The sequence below is a fragment of the Saccopteryx bilineata genome, chromosome 1, assembly GCF_036850765.1.
Source record: "Saccopteryx bilineata isolate mSacBil1 chromosome 1, mSacBil1_pri_phased_curated, whole genome shotgun sequence".
In the NCBI taxonomy this organism is placed as follows: domain Eukaryota; kingdom Metazoa; phylum Chordata; class Mammalia; order Chiroptera; family Emballonuridae; genus Saccopteryx; species Saccopteryx bilineata.
The window spans coordinates 56,029,802-56,053,382 of record NC_089490.1 but is presented as its reverse complement, the minus strand read 5'-3'; positions in this window follow the sequence as shown (position 1 = coordinate 56,053,382).

The following is a 23,581-nucleotide window of genomic DNA, read 5'->3' as shown; positions in this document are numbered from 1 at the left end:
CAGGATTGGGGTTTTCTAAGTGGACCTAGAGTGTCCATTGGAAGAACATGTGCAAAGACTCATGGCTAGTTCAGAAGCTATAAGTAGTAATAACTTGTAGAATATGGGGAGAAAATTAGTAGAAGGAAACGAGTCTGTAGAAGTAGGCTCCAGATCTTAAAGGCCCTATTTCCATGCTAAGCAACTTAGAACTAAACCTGTGTGTCAGTGGATCGGCACCTGGATGTATCAGCTATGGGCTATTAAGAATACAATTTCCCAGGTCCTTGCCTAGATCTACTGCATTGAAATCTATGTATAGAACCTGGACATCTGTGGGGTTTTTTTTTTGTATTTTTCTGAAGCTGGGAACGGAGAGAGACAGTCAGACAGACTCCCGCATGCGCTAGACTGGGATCCACCCGGCACGCCCACCAGGGGCGAGGCTCTGCCCACCAGGGGGTGATGCTCTGCCCCTCCGAGGCATTGCTCTGCCGTGATCAGAGCCACTCTAGCTCCGGGGGCAGAGGCCAAGGAGCCATCCCCAGCACCCGGGCCATCTTTGCTCCAATGGAGCCTTGGCTGCGGGAGGGGAAGAGAGAGACAGAGAGGAAGGAGGGGGAGGGGTGGAGAAGCAAATGGGCGCTTCTCCTATGTGCCCTGGCCAGGAATCGACCCCGGGTCCCCCGCATGCCAGGCTGACGCTCTTCCGCTGAGCCAACCAGCCAGGGCCACATCTGTGGTTTTGAAAAGATTAACAAGTAATCATAGTTAAGAATTACTGATATATAGTCCCATTCATTTATTTTTTACTTTATTTCCCTTGCCTTTGGGGTCAAATTCATAAATTGTTCTTTATGGGCAAGGTCCATGAGTTTAGTACCTATGTTTTCTTCTATGTAATTTATTGTTTCGGATCATATGTTTAGGTCTCTGATCTATTTTGAATTAATTTTTGTGCAGGGGGACAAACTGTAGTCAAGTTTCATTCTTTTGCATGGGCTTTCCAATTTTCCCTGCACCATTTATTGAAGAGGCTTTCTTTTCTCTATTGTGTGTTTTTGGCTTCTTTTGAAGATAATTTGTACACGTATCTGTGGTTATATTTCTGGACTCTCAATTCTGTTCCACTGGTCTGTATGTCTGTTTTTCTGTCAAAACCATGTTGTTTTGATTATTGTGGCTTCATGCTATAGTTTGAAGTCAGGTAATGTGATACCTCCAGCTTCATTCTTTTTCCTCAGGATTGCTCTGGCTATTTGGGTTTCTTTTTTATGGTGCTATACAAACCTGCTAAGTCTTTGTTCTATTTCTTTTAAAAATGACATTGGGATTTTGGTGGGGATTGCATTAAATTTGTATATTGCTTTGGGTAATATGGCCATTTTAACTATGTTGATTATTCCAATCTATGAATATGCAATATTTTTTTCATTTTATTGTGTCTTTTCAATTTCCTTCAATAATGTTTTGTAGTTTTCAGTATATAGGTACTTCACATCCTTTGTTAAATTTATTCCTAGGTATTTTGTTTATTTTATTTTTTGTTGCAATTGTAAAAGGAATTGGTTGTTTGGGGGTTTTTTAGTTCATTTTCTAAAGTGTCATCATTGGCGTATAGGGAAGCAGTAGGCTTTTGTATATTGATTTTGTATTCTTTACTATATTGGTTTATTGTTTCTAACAGTTTTTCGGTAGAGTCTTTGGGGTTTTCTATGTACAGGATCATGTCATCTGCAAAAAATGATACCTTTACTTTCTCTTTCCCGATATGAATGCCTTTTAGTTCTTTCTCTTGCCTGACTGCTCTGGCTAAAACTTCCATAACTATATTGAATAACAAAGTTGGATGCAAAAGTAAGAACCAACAGAATAAGTGACAGTAGAAAAAGATTCACAAATACTTCAAATATTTGAAGTATCAGGATGATGGTAAAACAGCTATGCTTCCTATATATAAAGAAACTTAAATCCCTAGTTACTACAAAATATATTAGGAAAGCTTAGAAAAATAAATCTCATACAAATGGCCAATAGATATATGAAAAGATGTTCATTTCTACTAGCTATTTGAGAAATGCAAATCAAAACTACAATGAGATACCACCTCGCACCTGTTAGATTGATTATTATCAATAAGACAGGTAATAAAAAGTGTTGGAGAGGCTGTGGAGAAAAAGGAACTCTCATTCACTGCTGGTGGTAATGTAAATTAGTACAACCATTATAGAAGAAAGTATGGTGGTTCCTCAAAAAATTAAGAATAGAACTACCTTATGACCCAGCAATCCCTCTACTGGGTATATACCCCCATAACTCAAAAACACCAGTACGTAAAGACACATGCAACCTCATGTTTATTGAAGCATTGTTCACAGTGGCTAAGACATGGAGACAACCAAAGTGTCTCTCAATAGAGGATTGGATAAAGAAGGTGTGGTACATATATACATTGGAATACTACTCAGCCATAAGAAATGATGACATATTGCCGTTTACAACAACATGGATGGAACTTAAGAAAATTATACTGAGTGAAATAAGTAAATCAGAAAAAGCTAAGAACTATATGATTCCTTAGGTGGGACACAAAATTGAGACTCATGGATATAGATAAAAGTGAAGTGGTTACTGAGGGAGGGGAATGTTGAGGAGGGCTGATGAGAATGGTTCAAATGCTATAGAAATGTATACCTGAAACCTATGTACTCTTATTGATAAAGGTCACCCTGTTACATTTAGTTCTCTAAATAACATAAATTTAAAAAAATACTGATATAGGTGATAAAGAGATAGTGAAAAATTTTAACCTAGGGAGTTATAAGATCATCTGCCCTTTAGACTGATTTGATTGCATGCCTCCCATATTTGCATTTTTTAAAACATATTTCTCTTTGGCCCTGGCTGGTTGGTTCAGTGGTACTGTGTTGGCCTGGTGTGTAGAAGTCTCAGGTTCGATTCCCAATCAGGGCACACAGGAGAAGCAACCATCTGCTTCTCCACCCCTCCCCCTTCTCTCTTTCTCTTTCTCTTTCTCTTTCTCTTTCTCTTTCTCTTTCTCTTTCTCTCCCCTCCCCACCCACAACCATGGTTTGAATGGTTCTAGCAATTTGGCCCAGCTGCTGAGGATGGCTCCACAGCCTCACCTCAGGTGCTGAAATGGCTCTGTTTTGAGCAACAGAGCAGCAGTTCCAGATGGACAGAGCATCACCCTCTAGTGGTCTGCTGGGTGGGTTCTGGTCCGGTCGCATGCAGGAGTCTGCCCCCTCTCCTCTCACTTAATAAAAACAACAACAGCAACAAAATCCACATTTCTCTTCTATCTGACAAAACTATTTTCAGTAATAGTAATGTAATAAATGTTATTTTTATTCCTTTTTTAAAATTAAGAATCTAAAAAGACTTTTAATTTCAAAAATATCCAAAATTAATACCTTTATATTGAGTAGGACATTTGAAACCATGAAACCATGTCAGCACAATAAGTTAAAAATAAAAAATAATAAAATACTTCATGTATGAAATAACATTTACACTTGCTTAAACAACACCTCTTTTTGCACTCTTTTTACTGTTTAAATATTAAATTCAAACGAAAGCATCAACTGGTCACAACAGTATGACAAAACTGAAGTAACACAAGTTTTGCTTGTTCATCTTTATAATCACTGTACTATGATTGTTGTGAATCTACTGCAGGCAGTCTTTGCTTTGTGCAGTTCTGATGGACATTATTGACAGTTATCACAGCTTAGTTAAATGAGAAGATTCAAATTACAATTACTAGTTTAGCTTATTAACTGTGAGTAATTTTATAAAATAAAATATACACTGCCAGCTCCTCTGCCCACAATTCAGTACGCAAATAATAGATGTGGGTCATGGTTATTGACCAATCACAACACTTCTTTAATAGTCTTTGGTGATTGGTCACTGGATACCTGTTAGTGAGTTCATGCACAGACAGTAAAGGGTATAGTTGTGTTACATCTTTGTTGCTCAGTGATAATACACATCATATTTTTCAAAAATATATAATTAAGAGTAAATTGATCAATAAAGGAGAAAGTGCAACAAAGATGCAGGAAGTAAAATTCAAATCTACTAACATAAGTAAAATTATAGAAGAAATAGCAGACCATGTGATTTTGGTACTGTATTATTTGAGACTCTAGATAAAGTCAGAGGAACCCAGGGAAAGTAAATTTACTGACATTAATGAGGCCGTTTGGTTGTGATGAAAAATATAGAGATGTCCCTGAGGAAGTGACACGGGCAAAAACTTCACATTAAAGGAGCTCTTGAAGATATTTGATAAGATTGAAAAAACAAAGGATAAAATTTTGCAAGCTTTTCTAGACTTAGGAAGGAGTACTGCAATTTGTCAAGGCACAGAAAGCAATGCTGTTCCCTATACGTTAGAGGATAAGAGGTCCAATGCCATTCAACTACTCTTGAGAAGATTTTTTTAAATGAAGAAATGAAGCACCTTTAACTCACAATTTCTAATATTTTAAATTACAGTATACTAAATACCAATTTTACTATTTTTTATTTCCTAATTCATTTTTAATCAACAGTAAGACAAGTTTTAATGTTTCAACCAAAAAGTTTAAAAGTCACAGAAGAATCATACTTTTCCCCATTGATTATGAAGCTTGTTTTACATGGTTTCTGCTTGCATGGTCAGTTTTAGTCCCACAATGCTTTACAAAGCAATGACTGCCTGTATTAATTATTTTTTCATTTTAGAGAGAGAGAGAGACAGAGAGAGAGAGAGAGAGAGAAGGGGAGTAGAAGCAGGAGGCCTCAACTCCCATGTGTGCCTTGACCAGGCCAGCCCAGGGTTTCCATCTGGCAACCTCAGAGTTCCAGGTCGGATTTTACTGTGCCACCACTGGTCATTGACTGCTTGTATTTAAATGTGAGAATGTGTAATAGCATGGGGGTTGGAATTATTAACTGCTCCTGAAGTGAACTTGAACAATATTGAATCATTACAGAGTTACTCATGAGATAAACACATTTAGGGGGTTGACTGTTTAGTTAGGAATTCTCTGAATTGATTTCCATGTAAAAAATGTTTATTAAAGGACATATAATTTAAAAATGTATCAATCTGAAGGTCATGTAGATAATATTAAAACTCAATAATAAGCATAGTAATTATTGTAAAAAATAGTAAACTCATAATAATCAACTATTTTTGGTGGGAGGAGGAGTTTGTCACTGACATTATTTAGACTTACTCATGGGAATATTAATAAGCAGATAGACTTGGCCCTGGCTGGTTGGCTCAGTGGTAGAACATCGGCCTAGTGTGCAGGAGTCCCGGGTTCGATTCCCGGCCAGGGCACACAGGAGAAGCACCCATCTGCTTCTCCACCCCTCCCCCTCTCCTTCCTCTCTGTCTCTCTCTTTCCCTCCCACAGCCAAGGCTCCATTGGAGCAAAGTTGGCCCGGGCACTGAGGATGGCTCTATGGCCTCTGCCTCAGGCGCTAGAATGGCTCTGGTTGCAACAAGAGCAAAGGCCCAGATGGGCGGAGCATTGCCCCCTGGTGGGCATGCCGGGTGGATCCCAGTCAGGCGCATGCGGAAGTCTGTCTGACTGCCTCCCCATTTCCAACTTCAGAAAAATACAAAAAAAAAAAATGCAGATAGATTTTTAGTCAGTTTTATTATTTTTTAAAATTCTCAGCAGACTTGCCCACCTTATTGCCTGTCCTCAGGTAGATCCTTCCCACCAGCATGCCACCAGTATGTCACTGAAACATCACTGGAGAAGCAATGTGAAGGGCCAGTGATTAAAAGGCAGTGAGACAGAACTGAAAAGCATTTTTTCTGAAAAGCTGATGAAGAGGACCTGAGCCAGGGCAGTCACAGTGGAAATTAATTTATTTTAGACTCTTGGACTTTGGTCCCTGTTTAAGATGACCACTGCTTCTTAAAACTCCTGCCACAGCTTATGACTATCAGAACCGTTCTGCTGTAGTTGGCCTTGCTAATTATTTTTGAACTTTCTAATTTGCCCTTCAACTTGTCATTGGACTTCCAGCTCTGCCAGTATCTGCATCTGATCTTCACTGTGACTTTGCCATGCTTTCAGTTGGGTTTGACAGTCTAAGCAATCCAACCTGTAATTAAAATTGTTGAATGAGATAAAATTGCTAGTGATATAGATTATAGAATTCTTTTATACTTAACATCTTCTGGAATCTACTAATTTTTAAAGTCAGGAATTTACCACCCCTCTCCCCACCGCCTTTTTTTCTTTTTTTTTCCCCCCTGGAATGGCTATGCCTACTTCCTTCTAGGTCATCATTCTATAATAAAAATTGGATTCTTTTTATCATGCTGAAGACACATATGTTTTCGTTGTATATCTGAATGTCCTGGAAAAACGTTTAATAACAACAAACCCCCACAGTTCTAATAATGTTGCTAGGCCAAGAGTTACAAATTGATGGCCTTCAGTCCAAATTCATAGTAAAGATATATTTAATTTTGGTCAATTAAAATTTTTAATTGATTACTAATACTTTAAAATTGGGAACATTTAAACAAAAATAAAGCCTTTATGCTTTTTCTTAAAGATTCTCATTAACACTGGTCTCCGTTTCCCTGGGGTGCAGTCAGTTGGAGCTAAGTGGCAGCCACCCCTTTTAGACAGAGTCCCTTAAAAATGTTTTCCGTGATTTCTGCATTTATAATACTGACTTGAACCCAGTAAACATTTGAATTTGGAACTCATGACTTAGAATTTAGAGGCTACATTATTATCAAGGGTCATGTTAGCCCCAAACTATTTCATTTCATAATAGATAATCAGACTGTTTGTTCTCCAGAAGACCACCTAATAAATTTAGCATTGATCCACACATTTTTCTGGTGGTCTTTGCAGTTTTCAGTACCCATGCTTAGAGATAGGGTCAATTTTGCTTGGCTTTGGAGCAAACTTTGAGTGAAAAAAGAAGGAGGCTGCCTCTTCCTGTGTATGCAGATAGGAATAAATTAAGTATTCTGAAAGTATGTTCACATTTCTCACAGTGACCACCCTGCACCAGTCCAGTCTACCATGGCATCCTATCTTGCCTGTGATCTGTAAATATTTGCTTGCCTGCCCTTCCAGGTTATCTGCAGCCCAACTTCTCATGGCCACTCTGAGCACCCAATAATTTAAGCATTCATTCATGTTTTTCTTCATGAAAAACGAAGTCTGCATAGTTGTAAATGTTCCAAGCTTACCGAATAGTTTATGTAGTTTATCTAATCAAACAGATGGCTCAGCTTCTCCCTCTGAAACATCTGCCATGTGGGTCAATTCACTGCTGTTAGCTCTTCCTTAAGAACAAATCTTCCTAACTAAAAGGGCTAGTTAGGGTATTGGTTGTCCTAGAACAAAAACAATTTAAATTCAGAGCTCCTTATTTTAAGAAATAAACTGAAATGTGCTTTCACATTTTAAAATATTTAAGAAAATTTTTATTTTAGAAGTTTTAGATTCACAGAATATTTCCCCCTACTGTGAACATATTATACTACTATGGTATTTTGTCACAACTAAGGAATCAACACTGTTACATTATAATGAACTAAACTGCATACTTTATTTGGATTTAACTAGCTATTCCCTAATGCTCTTTCTGTTCCAGGAACCCATTGTTACAGAAAACACATTACATTTAGTTATCATGTCTCTTTAGGCATTTCTTAGCTATGATAGTTTCTCAGATTTCCCTTGTTTTGATGACTTAGACAGTTTAGAGAAGTACTAATTAGATATTTTATGGAAGTTCCTTAATTTGGATTTGTCTGATTTGTCTTCACTTGATTAGTCTGGACTTAAGAGATTTTGGAAATAATTTCTCAGAGGTAACATGCCCTTATCATCACATTATATCAAGGGCACATGCTATCAACATTACTTGTCAATGATGATGTTAAATTTGATCACCTGATCAATGTAGTGTTTGCCAGATTTTTCTACTGTACATTTACTCCCACCCCTTGGCATGCTTGAAAGCAAGTCAGTAAGTGCAGCCCACACTCAAACTGTGAAGAGATAAATTTCACTTCTGAAGTTTCTATGTAAATTATTTACCATTCTTGTGCATTGGAGATTTGTCTCTTCTCTCCATTTATTTATTGAATAGTTTATTTATATAAGTAGGAGCTCATGGATGTGAATTTTATGCTTTGGGTTATAATATATTACTCTCTTATTTCTTTTTCTACTCATATTATTTTATTTTTGACCTATAGGAACACTTTCAGGTGGCTCATGTATCCCTTTAACATAGCCCCACAATTTGTTTATTGAGCATTTATTTCCCTACTTTCTGGCACTGCAAGATTCTCTAGGATCATCTTGTATATTCCCGTCCCAAGTCCTAGAATCCACTTTTTCTCCAAGGAGCCTGGTTCCTTTTTATTGGAGAATGGTATTAGAAACCAAGATCTGGGCATTGGATGTGCTCATTGCTCCTGGGATATCATTGTTTCTAGGACCTCTCAGCGGGCAGAGGTAGGAACTGTCTATATACTAACCCATGTATTTATGTTATAGAAGATTATTTGTATATTCATCTGTATCTATTTTAAGGTAAACACGAGTTCATAATGATGTTGCTGACTCTAATTCAGTACCACATGGCTCTTTCTGTCGTCTATCTTGCTTATCTACAACTTCTCAACAGTGAGAAATCTAGATCCCACTTGCCACCATCCATTTGCTTATCTGATCAATCCCAGTATAAGATTTTCTTATCTGCATTGCCTCTCTTTATCATAGGTTCAAGAGAGATCTTGGGGACCAATCTCAGGTAGAACTCCCCCTTTTTTAGTTCTTTCTAAACAAAGATATAGGCAGCAAAGCACACTTGGTCTGCTGAAAAATAAATCTCTCAGCGTTTTTTCTTAGTTCATTGAAATAGATATGTTTGCATTAGCTGATGATACATCTGTGGATACCTAGGATACTATGAATACTAATTAGGGGTATCAGGTCTAGATGATTTATGAATGCAAGTGGTTGAACATATAAATGTAGGGTTTAGTCATTTAGCATATCAGAGGAACAAATTTTGTTTTTGTATACAATAGAAACTGGGGAGCTTTAGCTATACTTATTACTTGGTTGCAAAAAAAAAAGACTTTTTTATAGAAGGATATTTTGTACAGTTGTACAAATGAAATTTTACCCTTCAGGAGTAACAAAAAGGTAATATTAAGGTGAGTGATATATAGGGAATTAAATGATAAAATGAGATAAAATTAGTTTGGGATATACTGAACTATTGCATTAATTGTTTGTATGCAGAACCAGCTAAATGTCTTTCTGGAGTAAAATAAATTTCAGGGTTTTTTGAAAAATGCTAATGAAAACATTATAAATCTATGCCATATCATTAATTGGAGGCAACTAAAACAATGACAGTACTTCTGGGAAAGCCTAGTGCTTTTGAAAGAATTGATTATGTTTAACAATGTGAGCTGCGCTCTTGGTGCTGTAGCTATGTCACAGCCACTCTTATTGCAATGTGAAGCCATTCTTATTGCAGAGAGATGGAGGACTAATATTAACAAACACCAGAAAACCATTGAATCAGACCAAAGAAGACCCCCTACAGTTTGCAATGAATATAAACTATTGATATGATACAGTGTGTGAGGTGAGACTATGATACAAAACTTCCATAATAGATGCGGCTCATTGTCTATTGCTGTAATGAGTGACCATTTCATCGAAGTCAATTGCCAGCTATGCCCAGGTTAGTGAACTATGTTGGGAAATTACAAATGGCAACGTTACTTTTAAAAAGGGGTCTTGGAGGTACCTCCAGTTTTTTCTGTGCCTTCTTCTTAGGTAATAGCACTGATTTCTGCTGAGGACACATCTACTGCCTAGTTTTTGTCATATCACAATATTTAGGATGAAAGGAGTACTAAGAAACCCAAACATCACTGCAGAGAGGCTGTGAGAAGGAAACTGCCTGAGCTGGATTCTGTTAAATCAGAGAGGAGTCCCTGAAGTGAATTAAAGTGGGAAGCCAAGCGATCACAAAGGGAAATGTGGAAAGGTTATTTTGTTTGTGGTGTAACCTTGAAACATTTGATACAATATTGAAACCTATCCTATTCTTTAATATGGAGGATTTATGGGATAAGCAGCTTTCACTGGCTACAAAAGTATGGATAACCAAGAACTGAATGCCCAGATGAAACTGGTGCGATTATTTGAGTGAGTGCAATTCTCAGGCTGAGCGATTGTGTGTTATTACTGAGTCTCTTTCTAGTCGTCATCCTGGGAATCACACAAACATTACAAAAATAAAAATACTGATATGTCCTTTCCAGATATTAAAAACTGAATCTTTTATAAGGTATGGTTCATCTTTAAAAAAAAAATGTTACAAAATGTTCCTTTATTGATGTGCCATAAATCTGTCAAGTTGGGTAAGTATAAAAATAGATTTTATTGCTTTATCCTCAGGGAAATTCTCTGGGTTTTATGGCTGAAAATCAGGAAAAATGATGTTCTATATTATATTAATACTGAATACTTCCAAAATATGATGTTTACATAATTTACCTTTTACAAAACATTTATTTGCACAACCATTATTTCAAATGGAGTTGCCTAACAGAAGATATAATATTTAAAAAAATATTTTCTTGGAAATTCTAAAAGGAAATAATTCTTTAAGGTGTTTTATTAATATTTTATCTATTCAGATATTACATCTCTTAATCCTAATGTATGTTATACTGTTATAATTTTAGCTTTAGGGTAAAATGTCATTTTAAGGACATAGAAACTTATTAACAATATAATTAATACTCATCATAGGAAATACTTTCATTAAAGAAAACCTTTAATTTAGTGCAGTTAATTTCAATCATTAATGATTGCATGTTCACAGGGTGGAGGGTGCTATGCTGGGTGCTGAAGGAGATACAAGTAAAACCACTTCCTGCTTTCAAGGAGCAATAACTACACAAAAAAATAGAAACAGGTCAGTGAGTAGCTTTGAGAGTGAAAGAGAGTCAAGTCAAGGACAAAAGAAACTGTGACACTAAGTTGAACTTGATGATACTAGAGAAATGAAAGCAGTGTGCTGTGGGAGTTCAAAGAAAGATGATAGATCCCTGAGTTGGTAGGATTGGGAAAGCCCATGAAGGTCAGAAGTATGACATAAACTTTGAAGAATAAATAGAATTTAAAGAGGTGATGTTTAAACAGTCATGGGAAGAAGCAGAAATATTTGAGTTGAATATATAATGAACTGAGCTCTTCTTTTTGCCAAAGATATCTGTAAATCACTATTTTATCAATGAATGACATAACATAGATGCTCAGAGGCTTATGTTCTGGATTATTATATTCAAACTCTGGTCCAGAGAAGTTAAGTGCTGGTCATAAACCTGGGGGTTTGTTGAAGGAATCAGATTAGAACCCATCTTATTTCCAGGCCAATGTTAATTACTTATAAAACACAACACCAAGCAAAACAATGACACAAATGTTGATGACACCTGGAGGTTTCTTTTCATTCATTACTGGGAATGTTAATATAAAGAAAACATGCAGATGACTTTTCTTTCTTCTTTTCCTCCTCCTCCTCCCCTTCCTCCCCCTCTTCCCCCTCTTCCCCCTCTTCCCCCTCCTCCTCTTCCTCCTCTTCTTCCTCCTCCCCCTCCTCCTTCTCCTCAGCCTCCTCCCCTTCCTCCTTCTCCTCCCCCTCCTACTTCTCTTTCTTGTGATAGGAGGTAGGATTTGAGAATTTTTTTCTGCACAGTGTTTATTGGTTTGCTATGGCTGCCATAATAAAAATACCTCATACTGAATGACTAAAACAATAGAAAATCATTTTCACATAGTTTCGGAGGCTTGAGGTCCAAGATAAAAGTGTTGGCAGGATTGGTTTCTCCTGGGTCCTCTCTCCTTGGCTTATAGATGGCTATCCTCTTGCTGTGTCCTCAGGTGGCCTTTTCTCTGTGCATGCACCTCCCTGATGTCTCTCCCTTGTCTTATAAGAGCTCTAATACTGCCTTAGAGTCCACTTGTATGACCTCATTCTATCATAATTCCCTCTTTAAACTCTATCTTCAAATATGATTGCATTCTCAGGTATTGGGGCTTGAAAATTCAACATATGAATTTGGAACAGACATAATTGAGCCCATATAGCTATGTCATAGTCTTGACTAAATGAAAAGAAATAATAATAGATGCCATTATTAATAGGCAGGTATTCAGCATATGCTATTTCCTTTAGTCCTCACAATAAACAGAATGGCCCAATTAGCATAATTATCATTATCATTATGAGGAGAATGATTCCAAGGGTAAATGATGTGGTTAGTAACACACATAGAAAATGGTAAAATCAAGACACAAAGGTAGTGTGTTGAGTTGTGGATCTATACTGCCACTGTGGAACAGGTACAACAGCCTCTGATTGGGGATGAAGTGTGTGAGATCCCTCTAATCTCTTCAAACAACTCTTTTTTTTTTTTCTGGGGAAAACAATGATTTTGGGACACATTTAGGTTATATTTTCTCTATTTGGTCTATAGGCTATTTAGAAAGATTATGAGGGTTAATTTCTTCCCTTAGAAACAAAGAAAACACAAAGTATGTGGTTATTAGTATGTGGGAGGAGTATTATGTTAACCATTCCTCTTAGTTTATTCTCCTTTAAGAGATCTTTTTTAGGATGTCACCTGCAGCCTTGCTCGCAGCTCTCTGAAGGGTTCCCAGGTCTAGGATCACTGTCCTCTCCCACTAAAGCTGTTTTCAGGCAAAGGACCCTCTCCTGGCTGACCCCCATTACTGTTTCTTCACTGGTGACACATAGGTTCATTGCTCCTTGGGTAGAGGTAAATAAAAGGTATTTTTTGTCTTTTAAGAGGCGAGTTCTCTTAATGCTGTATGTAAAAATATTTGCCAAAGAGAGGTCTGTGGAAAGTGAAATTTTCAGTTGTACACAAAAATGGAGAGAAGTAAAATGGAAATTTCCAGAATAAAATTCAAATGTATAGACAGGTGTCCTAATAAAGACAGGCAATTCTCTCAGCATATGCTCTTGTTTTATTTTTAATTACAGTGAATTACAAGCTTAGTCTTGCTCTTTGGGTGCACTCTAATTATTCTCCCAATGTTGTGTTTCTGTTACGATCTCTTTAACAGGCAGGAGGAAATAGACATTTAATTAACCAGATGTCACTCAATAAATCTTAAGTATTATTCTCTGTACCAGAAAAGCAAATGCAAAGCAGAGAAAAAGGATTTGAATTTTAAATTTATTAATTTGGTATAGTTTAAGGTTTTTATGATAATGATGCTCTTGGGGATAAAATTGAACAATTCTTGCCTGACCAGGTGGTGGCACAGTCGATAGAGCATCAGACTGGGATACAGAGGACCCAGATTCATAACCCCAAGATCACCAGCTTGAGCGCGGGTTCATCTGGTTGGAGCAAGGTTCACCAACTTGACCTCAAGTCATTTGCTTTACTGTAGCCACCCCCCCCTAAGTCAAGGAACATATGAGAAAGCAATCAATGAACAACTAAGGTGCCTCAATGAAGAATTGATGCTTCTCATCTCTCTTCCTTCTTGTCTGTCTGTCCCTATCTGTCCCTCTCTTTGTCTCTGTCACACATACACACACACACACACACACACACACACACACACAAATTGAATAATTCTTTTAAAATGTGAGGTAGAAAAGGGTTTCTTATGAGTCAGATGAGCAGTACCATTAGTGAATCATCATATTTTTTCATCTTTCTATATGTTTATCTATTGATTTGTTGGCTGTAGTTTGTTCATAAAGTTCCCTTTTCTTCAAATACAGGAAGATAATTACAGAGGAAAATGCAACAAGGACAGGAAGTTGATAGGTGGCTGGCTCTTTAGATTTGATAAACAGCCATGCCCTTTCTTTGAAAATAGGAACTTGATTTTTATTCACTTTCTTCCTCCAAGTGTTTTCTTCCAGGACAGCTCCATTCTTTTCCAACCAAGGAGATAACCCATGATTGTTCAACAAAGTATAGTGGTCTCATTCTCTTTTCCAAGTAATTGGTTTAAAAGTGTGTATGCAACAAAGCTCTTTGGCCAATGAAACATGAGGGGAAATCTACCCGGGACTTTTGAGCTTTTTTTTTTTCTTTGCTCTTAAAAAGAGACAAAAGACAGGGTAGATACATTTAATGCCTCATGGAAAACTTGAAAGTGAAACAGACATCTTGGGCTAAGGAGGGGCGGAGGTCAGCCTAAGGAAACAGTCCATATGCTAGATCCCTGGATGGCAGAGCAGAAAATGAAAGGAACCTGCTTAAATTGTTTGTTTGCTATTTTTTTTCATTTAAATAGATTTTATTTTTTAGAATAGTTTTAGGTTTACAGTAAAACTGAGCAGAAGAATGGCAATTTTATATATCCCCCTGTTCCCACACATGTTTTGCCTCCCTCATCATCCACATCCCCCAGTAGAGTGGTACATTTCCCAAAGTCCATAATTTACATTAGGATTTAGGCTTGGTGTTGTACATTCTGTGGCTTTGGAAAAATGTGTAATGACATATATTCGCTATTATAGTCTCGTATAGTTTCCTTGTCCTAAAGATCCTCTGTCCTCTCCTTTTCAACCCTTCCTCCCTTCACCTCACCGCAACCCTTGGGAACTTCTTATATTTTCACTTGTGTTAGTCAAATAAGTTTGTAAATAATGAGATATATGTTTGCTCGCTTATAGTTTGCATTGGATGTGGGGGGACAGGCTGTAAGCAGGCAGGATTCTTATAGCCTAAGGCTTAGTTTTAAGACTAAACCTTTTCCACCCTTTTTGATGTGGGGTGGTGCACTCTCATGAGGAATTCCATTATGCCTCAGATAAGTGACTTTGTATCAGAGACTTCGTTGTTTGTATAGTGGGTTAAAGGTTTTGATTTCTACACTATAAAGTGGGGCAGACCGGGAGCTTGCTCTCTCTCGGTTCCTGAGATTAGTATTAGAGAGGAGAGCAGAGAAAGGCCACATGGAGGAGGCCAGGAGAAGCAGCCAAGATGGTGGAGTGCTGGGGGAGAAGCCAGTTTGTGCAGAGTTTGTGCAAAGAGAAGGAGATGGGGAACAGAGGTGCATAAGGCTGGTGAGCTAGATACCTTTGATTCTAGGAAACTCGGATAAGTCAGTAGCTTTGTGAGCACAGAATGAGTGGGTTTTGGAGCCCAGTGTGTGTTTTTACTTGTTGGCCAGGTGCAAGTTAGGATTAAAGCTAATGGCCCACCAGTTCTTGGCTCCATTGTTTCATTACTGTCTGTCCGAATCTAATGCGAACCTATATGAGCCAGGCAGCTGTGATGGTGGCCGTGGCTACTGGTTTTACAACTTGCTTTATAGTTTTTCTTTTTCCAGAATGTCATATAGTTGAAATCATACAATATATAGTCTTTTCATATTGGCTTCATTCACTTAGTAATATTCATTTAAAGTTCCTCCATGTCTTTTCATGGCTTAATAGCTCATATCTTTTTAGTGCTGAATAATATGCCATTGTTTCAGTGTACCAAAGTTAATTTATCCATTCATCTATTAAAAGTATATCTTGTTTGCTTCCAAGTTTTGACAATTATGAATAAAGCTGCTGTAAACATCTGTGTGCAGGGTTTTAGGTGGAAATAAGTTTTTAACTCCTTTGGGTAAATACTAAGCAACACAATTGCTGGATTATATGGTAAGAGCAGGTTTAGTTTGCAAGACACTGTCTTCCAAAGTGACTTTGTCAACTCTCTCACCAGCAAAGAATGTGAGTACCTGTTGCTTCACATCCTCACCAGTATTTGATGTTGGCAGCGTTCTAGATTTTGACTATTCTAATAGATGTATAGAAGTACCTAATTGTTGTTTAGTTTGCATTTTACTGATGACATGATATGGAAAATTTTTTTCATATGCTTATTTGCCATGTGTATATCTTCTTTGGTGAAGTGTCTGTTGAAGTCTTTGGCCCATTTTTAAAATTTGTTTTTTATTGTTGAGTTTTAAGAGTTCTGTGTATATTTTGGACCATAGTCTATTATCATATATGCTTTTTGCAAATATTTTCTTTGTGGTTTGTCCTTTCATTCTCCTGAAATTCAGCTTAAAAAGTCATTACCATACCTAAAGTGGTCCAGATTTTCTCCAAAGTTATCTTCCAGAAATTTTATAGTTTTGTATTTTACATTTAGATCTTTATTCCATTTTTAGTTAATTTTTGTAAAAGGTATAAAATATCTCTCTAGATTTTTTTTTAATGTGGATGTGCAGTTGTTCCAGCACCATTTGTTGAAAAGACTATACTTTTTCCATTGTATTGCCTTTACTCCTTTGTCAAAAATTAGTTGACTGTATATCTGTGAGTCTATTTCTTGGCTCTCAATTCTGTTCTAGTAACCTATTTTGTCTATTCTTTCACCAATGCCACACTGTCTTTATTATTGTTATTTCATAATAGGTCTTGAAGTCAGCTAGTGTCAGTCCTCAGACTTTGTTCTTCTACTTCAATGCTGTGTTAGTTTTTCAGGTTGTTTGCCTACTCATATAAACTTCATAGTCAATATCCAAAACAGAACTTTCTGGGAATTTTGATTGGGATTGTATTGAATCTAAGATCAAATTGGGGAAGCACTGAGATGTTGACAGTATTAAGTCTTTCTATTCATGAACATGGAATATTTTCTCATTTATTTAGTTCTTTGAGTTTATTCATCAGAGTTTTGTAGTTTTCCTCAAATAGATTATTATTTTTAAGTTTTTTATTGATTTTTAGAGAGTGTGAAAGGAAGGGAGAGACAGTGAGAAACACTGAGTTGTTTTCCATTTATTTGTGCATTCATTGGCTTATTCTTTTTTATTATTATTTTTTCTTTAGCGAGAGGAGGAAAAACAGAGACAGACTCCCACATGTGCCCTGACTGGGATCCACCCAGCAAGCCCACTAGAGGGCAATACTCTGCCCATCTGGGGCCCTTGCTCTATTGCAACCAGAGCCATTTTTTAGCACCTGAGATGGAGGCCATGGAGCCATCTTCAACACTGGGGCCAACTCACTCTGATCAAGTATTGGCTGCAGGAGGGGAACAGAGAGTGGGAGGGGGAGAGAAGAAGGAGAGGTGGAGAAGCAGATGGGCACTTCTCCAGTGTGCCCTGACCAGGAATCAGACCAGGGACATCCACATGCTGGCTGATGCTCTACCACTGAACCAGAACCCATTGGTTGATTCTTGTATGTGCCCTGACTGGGGATAGAACCTGCAACCTTGGCTTATTGGAATGATGCTTTAACCCAGTTGTCCACAACCCCCGGGCTGCGAACTGGTACTGGTCCGTGGGCCATTTGGTACTGGTCTGCAGAGAAAGAATAAATAACTTACATTATTTCCGTTTTATTTATATTTAAGTCTGAATGATGTTTTATTTTTTAAAAATGACCAGATTCTCTCTGTTACATCCATCTAAGACAGGGGTCCCCAAACTTTTTACACAGGGGGCCAGTTCACTGTCCCTCAGGCCGTTGGAGGGCTGGACTATAAAAAAAAACACTATGAGCAAATCCCTATGAACAGTGCACATATCTTATTTTAAAGTAAAAAACAAAACGGGAACAAATACAATATTTAAAATAAAGAACAAGTAAATTTAAATCAACAAACTGACCAGTATTCAATGGGAACTATGCTCCTCTCATTGACCACCAATGAAAGAGGTGCCCCTTCCGGAAGTGCTGCGAGGGCCGGATAAATGGCCTCAGGGGGCTGCATGTGGCCTGCGGGCCGTAGTTTGAGGACCCCTGGTCTAAGACTCACTCTTGACGCTTGTCTCGGTCACGTGATACATTTATCCGTCCTACCCTAAAGGCTGGTCTGTGAAAATATTTTTTGACATTAAACCGGTCCGTGGTCCAAAAAAGGTTGGGGACCACTGCTCTAACCAACTGAACTAACTGGCTACGTATCCTCAAATAGATTTTGTACATATTTTGTTAGATTTATAGCTAATATTTTATTTTGGGGGATTGTTATATAAATGGCTCTGTGTTTTTCATTTCAAATTCCACTTTTTCATTGTTGGTATATATGAAAACAATTTATTTTAATATATTAACTTTATCCTGCAACCTACTATAATTTTTTAAGTTTGAGGAGGTTGCTTTTACATTCTTTTGATTTTCTAAGTAGACAGTCATATTGTCATAAAACAAAGGTAGTTTTATTTTTTTCTCCCCAAATTTACCTTTTATTTCCTTTACTTGTCTTATTGCATTAGCTAGTATATCAAAGATGGTGTTAGCCCTGGCCAGTTGGCTCAGTGGTAGAGCGTCAGCCTGGCATTCAGGAGTCCTGGGTTTGATTCCTGGCCAGGGCACACAGGAGAAGCACCCATCTGTTTCTCCACCCCTCCCCCTCTCCTTCCTCTCTGTCTCTCTCTTCCCCTCCTGCAGCCAAGGCTCCATTGGAGCAAAGTTGGCCCAGGCGCTGAGGATGGCTCTGTGGCCTCTGCCTCAGGCGCTAGAGTGGCTCTGGTTGCAACAGAGCAACACCCCAGATGAGCAGAGCATCGCCCCCTGGTGGGCATGCCGGGTGGATCCCGGTTGGGCACATGCAGGAGTCTGTCTGACTGCCTCCCCGTTTCCAACTTCAGAAAAATACAAAAAAAAAAAAAAAAAAAAAAAAAAAAAAAAAGATGGTGTTGAAAGGGGACATCAAAGCCTGCTTTATCATCTTAGTGGGAAAACTTGAGCTTTTTGGTACTATATGTGACATCTTAGGACAAGCGGTGCAGGCTACCAGCCATGAAAACTGAGTACATCCAGTACATGGCTAGAGGCAAAAGATAAACAACCATTAGAAATGTAGCAATATTTTCTGCAGAACTCTATGTACCCAGCATCCAGGAAGCCCTACCCTAGAGACTTAGCCAAGAGTAAGGTCAACTAATCGTACCTCTTCCACCCTTGTAAACGCTGCTTGCTTGCTCAGCCTAGATAGCCACCCTATAAAAAGGAGCCATTTTAGAGGCTTGGCACTGCAGTGTTCCCTTGCGTGGGTTGCCTGCAGTCCCTGCGCAGGTTTGCAATAAAACTTATAAAATTCACTTTGGGTTTGCTGTGGTCTGTCTCCTGGGATGTAACACTATATATATAATATTAGCTGTAGAGTCTTTTTTTCTTTTATCAAGGTGAGAAAATTGCCCTCTATTTCTAGTTTACTGAGGGTTTCTGTGATGAATGGGTGTTGGTTTTTTGTCAAATGCTTTCTTTGCATTTATTGATATAATGATATGATCACACCCCCCCCCAGCCACCCTTCTTTAGCTGGTTGATATAATGGATTGCATTAATCGATTTTCAAATGTTGAAACAGCCTTACATAATTGGGCTAAATCCTACTTGGTCTGTGTATAATTCTTTTTTTGTTTTAAATTTTACTTAGAAATTTAAATTTAACAGTGACATTGATTAATGAGTATATAAGTTTCAGATAAACGTTTCTACAGCATTTGAACTATTGATTATGTTGTATACCCATCACCCAAAGTCAAATCATTCTCCATCATCACCATATATTTGACCCTCTTTACTCCTTTCTCCCTCACCACCACCCCCATCTACCTCTCCCTGGCAACCATTTTACTTTTATCTATGTCCATGAGTCTCAGACTTATATCCCACCTATGTGTGAAATATAGAGTTCTTAGCTTTTTTTTTTTTTTTTACAGAGACAAAGACAGAGTCAGATAAATAGGGACAGACAGACAGGAACGGAGAGAGATGAGAATTATCAATCATTAGTTTTTTGTTGGGACACCTTAGTTGTTCATTGATTGCTTTCTCATATGTGCCTTGACCGAGGGGCTTCAGCAGACCGAGTAACCCCTTGCTTGAGCCAGCGACCTTGGGTCCAAGCTGGTGAGCTTTGCTCAAACCAGATAAGCCCGTGCTCAAGCTGGCGACCTCGAAGTCTCGAACCTGGGTCCTCTGCATCCCAGTCTGATGCTCTATTCACTGCGCCACCGCCTGGTCAGGCAGCTTTTTTTTTTTTACTTACTTATTTCACTCAGTATAATGTTCTCAAGGTCCATCCATATTGTTGGTAAATGGCAATATGTCATCATTTCTTATGGCTGGGTAGTATTCCATTGCATACATTTACATCTTCTTTATCCAATCCTCTGTCGAGGGACACTTTGGTTGTTTCATGTCTTGGTCACTGTGAATAATGCTGCAATGAACATGAGGTTGCATGTGTCTTTATTAACCAATGTTTTTCAGTTTTGGGGGATCCCCCAGTAGAGGGATTGCTGGGTCATATGGTAGTTCTATTCTTAATTTTTTGAGGAACCACCATACTTTATTCCATAATGGTTATACTAATTTGCATTCTAACTAGCAGTTAATGAGGATTATTTTCTCCACAGCCTCTTCAACACTTGTTACTCCTGTCTTATTGATAGTAGCCAACGTAACAGGTGTGAGGTGGTATCTCATTGTAGTTTTGATTTGCATTTCTCGTACAGTTAGCAAAGATGAGCATCTTTTTATATATCTGTTGGCCATTTATATGTCTTCTTGGAGGAAATGTCTGCTCACGTCCTCTCCCCATTTTGTAATTGCATTGTTTGCTTATTTGTTGCTGAACTTTGTTAGTTCTTTATATATTTTGGATATTAACCCCTTGTTGGAGCTGTTGTTTGTAAATATCATCTCCCATTTAGTTGGCTGCCTATTTATTTTGTTGTCAGTTTCTTTTGCTATGAAGAAGCTTTTAAGTTTGATATAGCCTCATTGATTTTTTTTTTTGCCTTTACTTCTTTTGCCTTTGAGTCAAATTTATAAATTATTCTCTACAGCCGTGGTCCACAAGTTTAGTACCTATGTTTTTTATATCTAGTTTATTGTTTAAAAATTTATATTTAGGTGTTTAAAATCTATTTTTATTTAAGTGAGAGTAGGGGAGGTAAAGAGACAAACTCGCACATGCACCTCCGACTGGAATACACCCATCAAACCCCCACTTAGTGCTGATGCTCTGCACATCTGGGAACTCTTTGGTCCATTTGAAATAATTTTTGAGCAAGAGAGCAAACTGTAGTCAAGTTTCATTCTTTTGCATGTGGCTTTCCAATTTTTTCAGCATCATTTACTGAAGAGGCTTTTGTTTCTCCATTGTATTTTTTTGGCTCCTTTGTCAAAGATTACTTTTCCCAATATATGTAGTTATGTTTCTGGACTCTCGATTCTGTTCCATGGTCTGTATGTCTGTTTTCCTGCCAATATCATACTATTTTGATTATCATGGCTCTAGAGTATAATTTAAAGTCAGGTAGTGTGTTTCCTTTGAATTCATTCCTTTTTGTCAGGATTGCTGTGACTCTGAGGTTTTTAATGATTCCATACAAACCTGGTAATTTTTTCTTCTAATTTTTTTTAAAAATGACATTGGGATTTTGATGGAAATTGCATTAAATTTGTATATTGCTTTGGGTAATATGGTCATATTAACTATGTTGATTCTTCCAATCCATGAACTTGGAATATTTTCCATCTCATTATGTCTTTTTCAACCTTTCAATAATGTTTTGTAGTTTTCAGTATATAGGTCCTTCACATCCTTTGTTTATTCCTAGGTATTTGTTGTTGTAGCAATTGTAATAGGAATTATTTTTTTAAGTTCATTTTTCAAAGTTTCATTGTTGGCATACAGGAAAGCAATAGACTTTTGTATACTGGTTTTGTATCCTGCAACTTTACTGTATTGGTTTATTGTTTCTAAGAGTTTTTCAGTGGAGTCTTTAAGGTATTCTATATACAGGATTATGTCATCTGCAAAAAGTGATACCCTTACTTCTTCTTTCCCAGTATGAATGCTTTTTATTTCTTCCTCTTGCCTGATTGCTCTGGCTAAAACTTCCATAACTATGTTGAATAAGAGTGGAGAGGGTGGGCAGCCTTGTCTATTTCCTGATTTTAGATGAAAAACCTTCATTTTTTTTAACATTTCATAGGCTATTAGCTGATGGTTTGTCATATATGACCTTTATTATGTTGAGGTACTTTTCTTCTTTTCTGATTTTATTTTGTGTGTGTGTGTGTGTGTGTGTGTGTTACAGAGAGAGAGAGAGAGAGAGAGAGGGACAGAGACAGATAGGAAGAGAGAGAGATGAAAAACATCAATTCTTTATTGTGGCACCTTAGTTGTTCATTGATTGCTTTCTCATATTTGCCTTGACCAGGGAGCTACAGCAGAGTGAGTGACCTCTTGCTCAAGCCAGTGACCTTGGGCTCAAGCTGGTGAGCCTTGCTCAAACCAGATGAGCCTGCCCTCAAGCTGGCGACCTTGATGCTTTGAACCTGGGTCCTCCATGTCCAGTCCTATGCCACCACCAGGTCAGGCCTTCTTTTCTGATTTTATTGAGTGTTCTAAACATAAAAAGAAGTTGTATTTTATCAGATGAATGCTCTGCATCTATTGATAGGATCGTATAACTTTTATTCTTGATTTTGTGGATGTTATGTATTATGTTGATCAATTTACATATGTTAAACCATCTTTGTGCTCCTGGAATGAATATCACTTGATAGTGAGGTATTATTTTTAAAATCTGTTGTATTTGGTTTGCTAGTATTTTGTTTAGGATTTTTGTGTCTGTATTCACAAGAGATACTGGTCTGTGGTTTGTTTTTTGGGGGTTCTTTTTTTTGCTCTCCTTTCCAGGTTTTGGTGTCAGGATTATGTTGACCTCATAAAATGTGTTAGGGAGTATTACTTCTTCTATTTTTTGGAAGACTTTGAAAAGGATAGGAACCAAATCTTTTTTGAATGTTTGATAGAATTCACTAGTATAGCCATCTGGTCCTGGACTGTTATTTTGGGGGAGATTTTTGATAGTTGTTTCTATTTCCTCCCTGCTTATGGTTCTATTTAGGTTTTCCACTTCTTTGTGACTCAGTCTAGAAAGATTGTATAGTTCTAAGAATTTATCCATTTCCTCTAGGTTGTTGAATTTGCTGGCAAATAATCTTTCATAGTATTCTACTATGCCCTTTGTATATTTATGCTTTCTGTGGTAATTTCTTCTCTTCTATTTCAGATTTTGTTTATATGAATTCTTTCTCTTTTTTCCTTAGTGAGTCCAGCCAGGGGTTTGTCAATTTTATTGATCTTTTCAAAGAACCAGCACTTTGTCGTATGAATTTTTTCTTTTTTTTTTTTGTTGTTGTTCTCTATTTCATTTAGTTCTGCTTTAATTTTTACTATTTTCTTTCTTCTGATGACTTTTGGTTGCCTTTGTTCTTCTTTTTCTAGTTCTTTAAAATGTGATGTTAGGCTATTTACTTGGGATCTCTCTTGTTTCTTCATATCAGCCTGTAATGATATTACTCCTATTACTGCATTTGCTGCATCCCAGAGATTTTGATATGTCATATTGTCATTTTCATTTGTTTGTATATATCTTTTGATCTCTGATTTTATTTTTTCTTTGATTCAGTCATATTTTAGAAGTATGTTTTTTTAATTTCCACATTTTTGTGGGTTTCTTTACTTCCT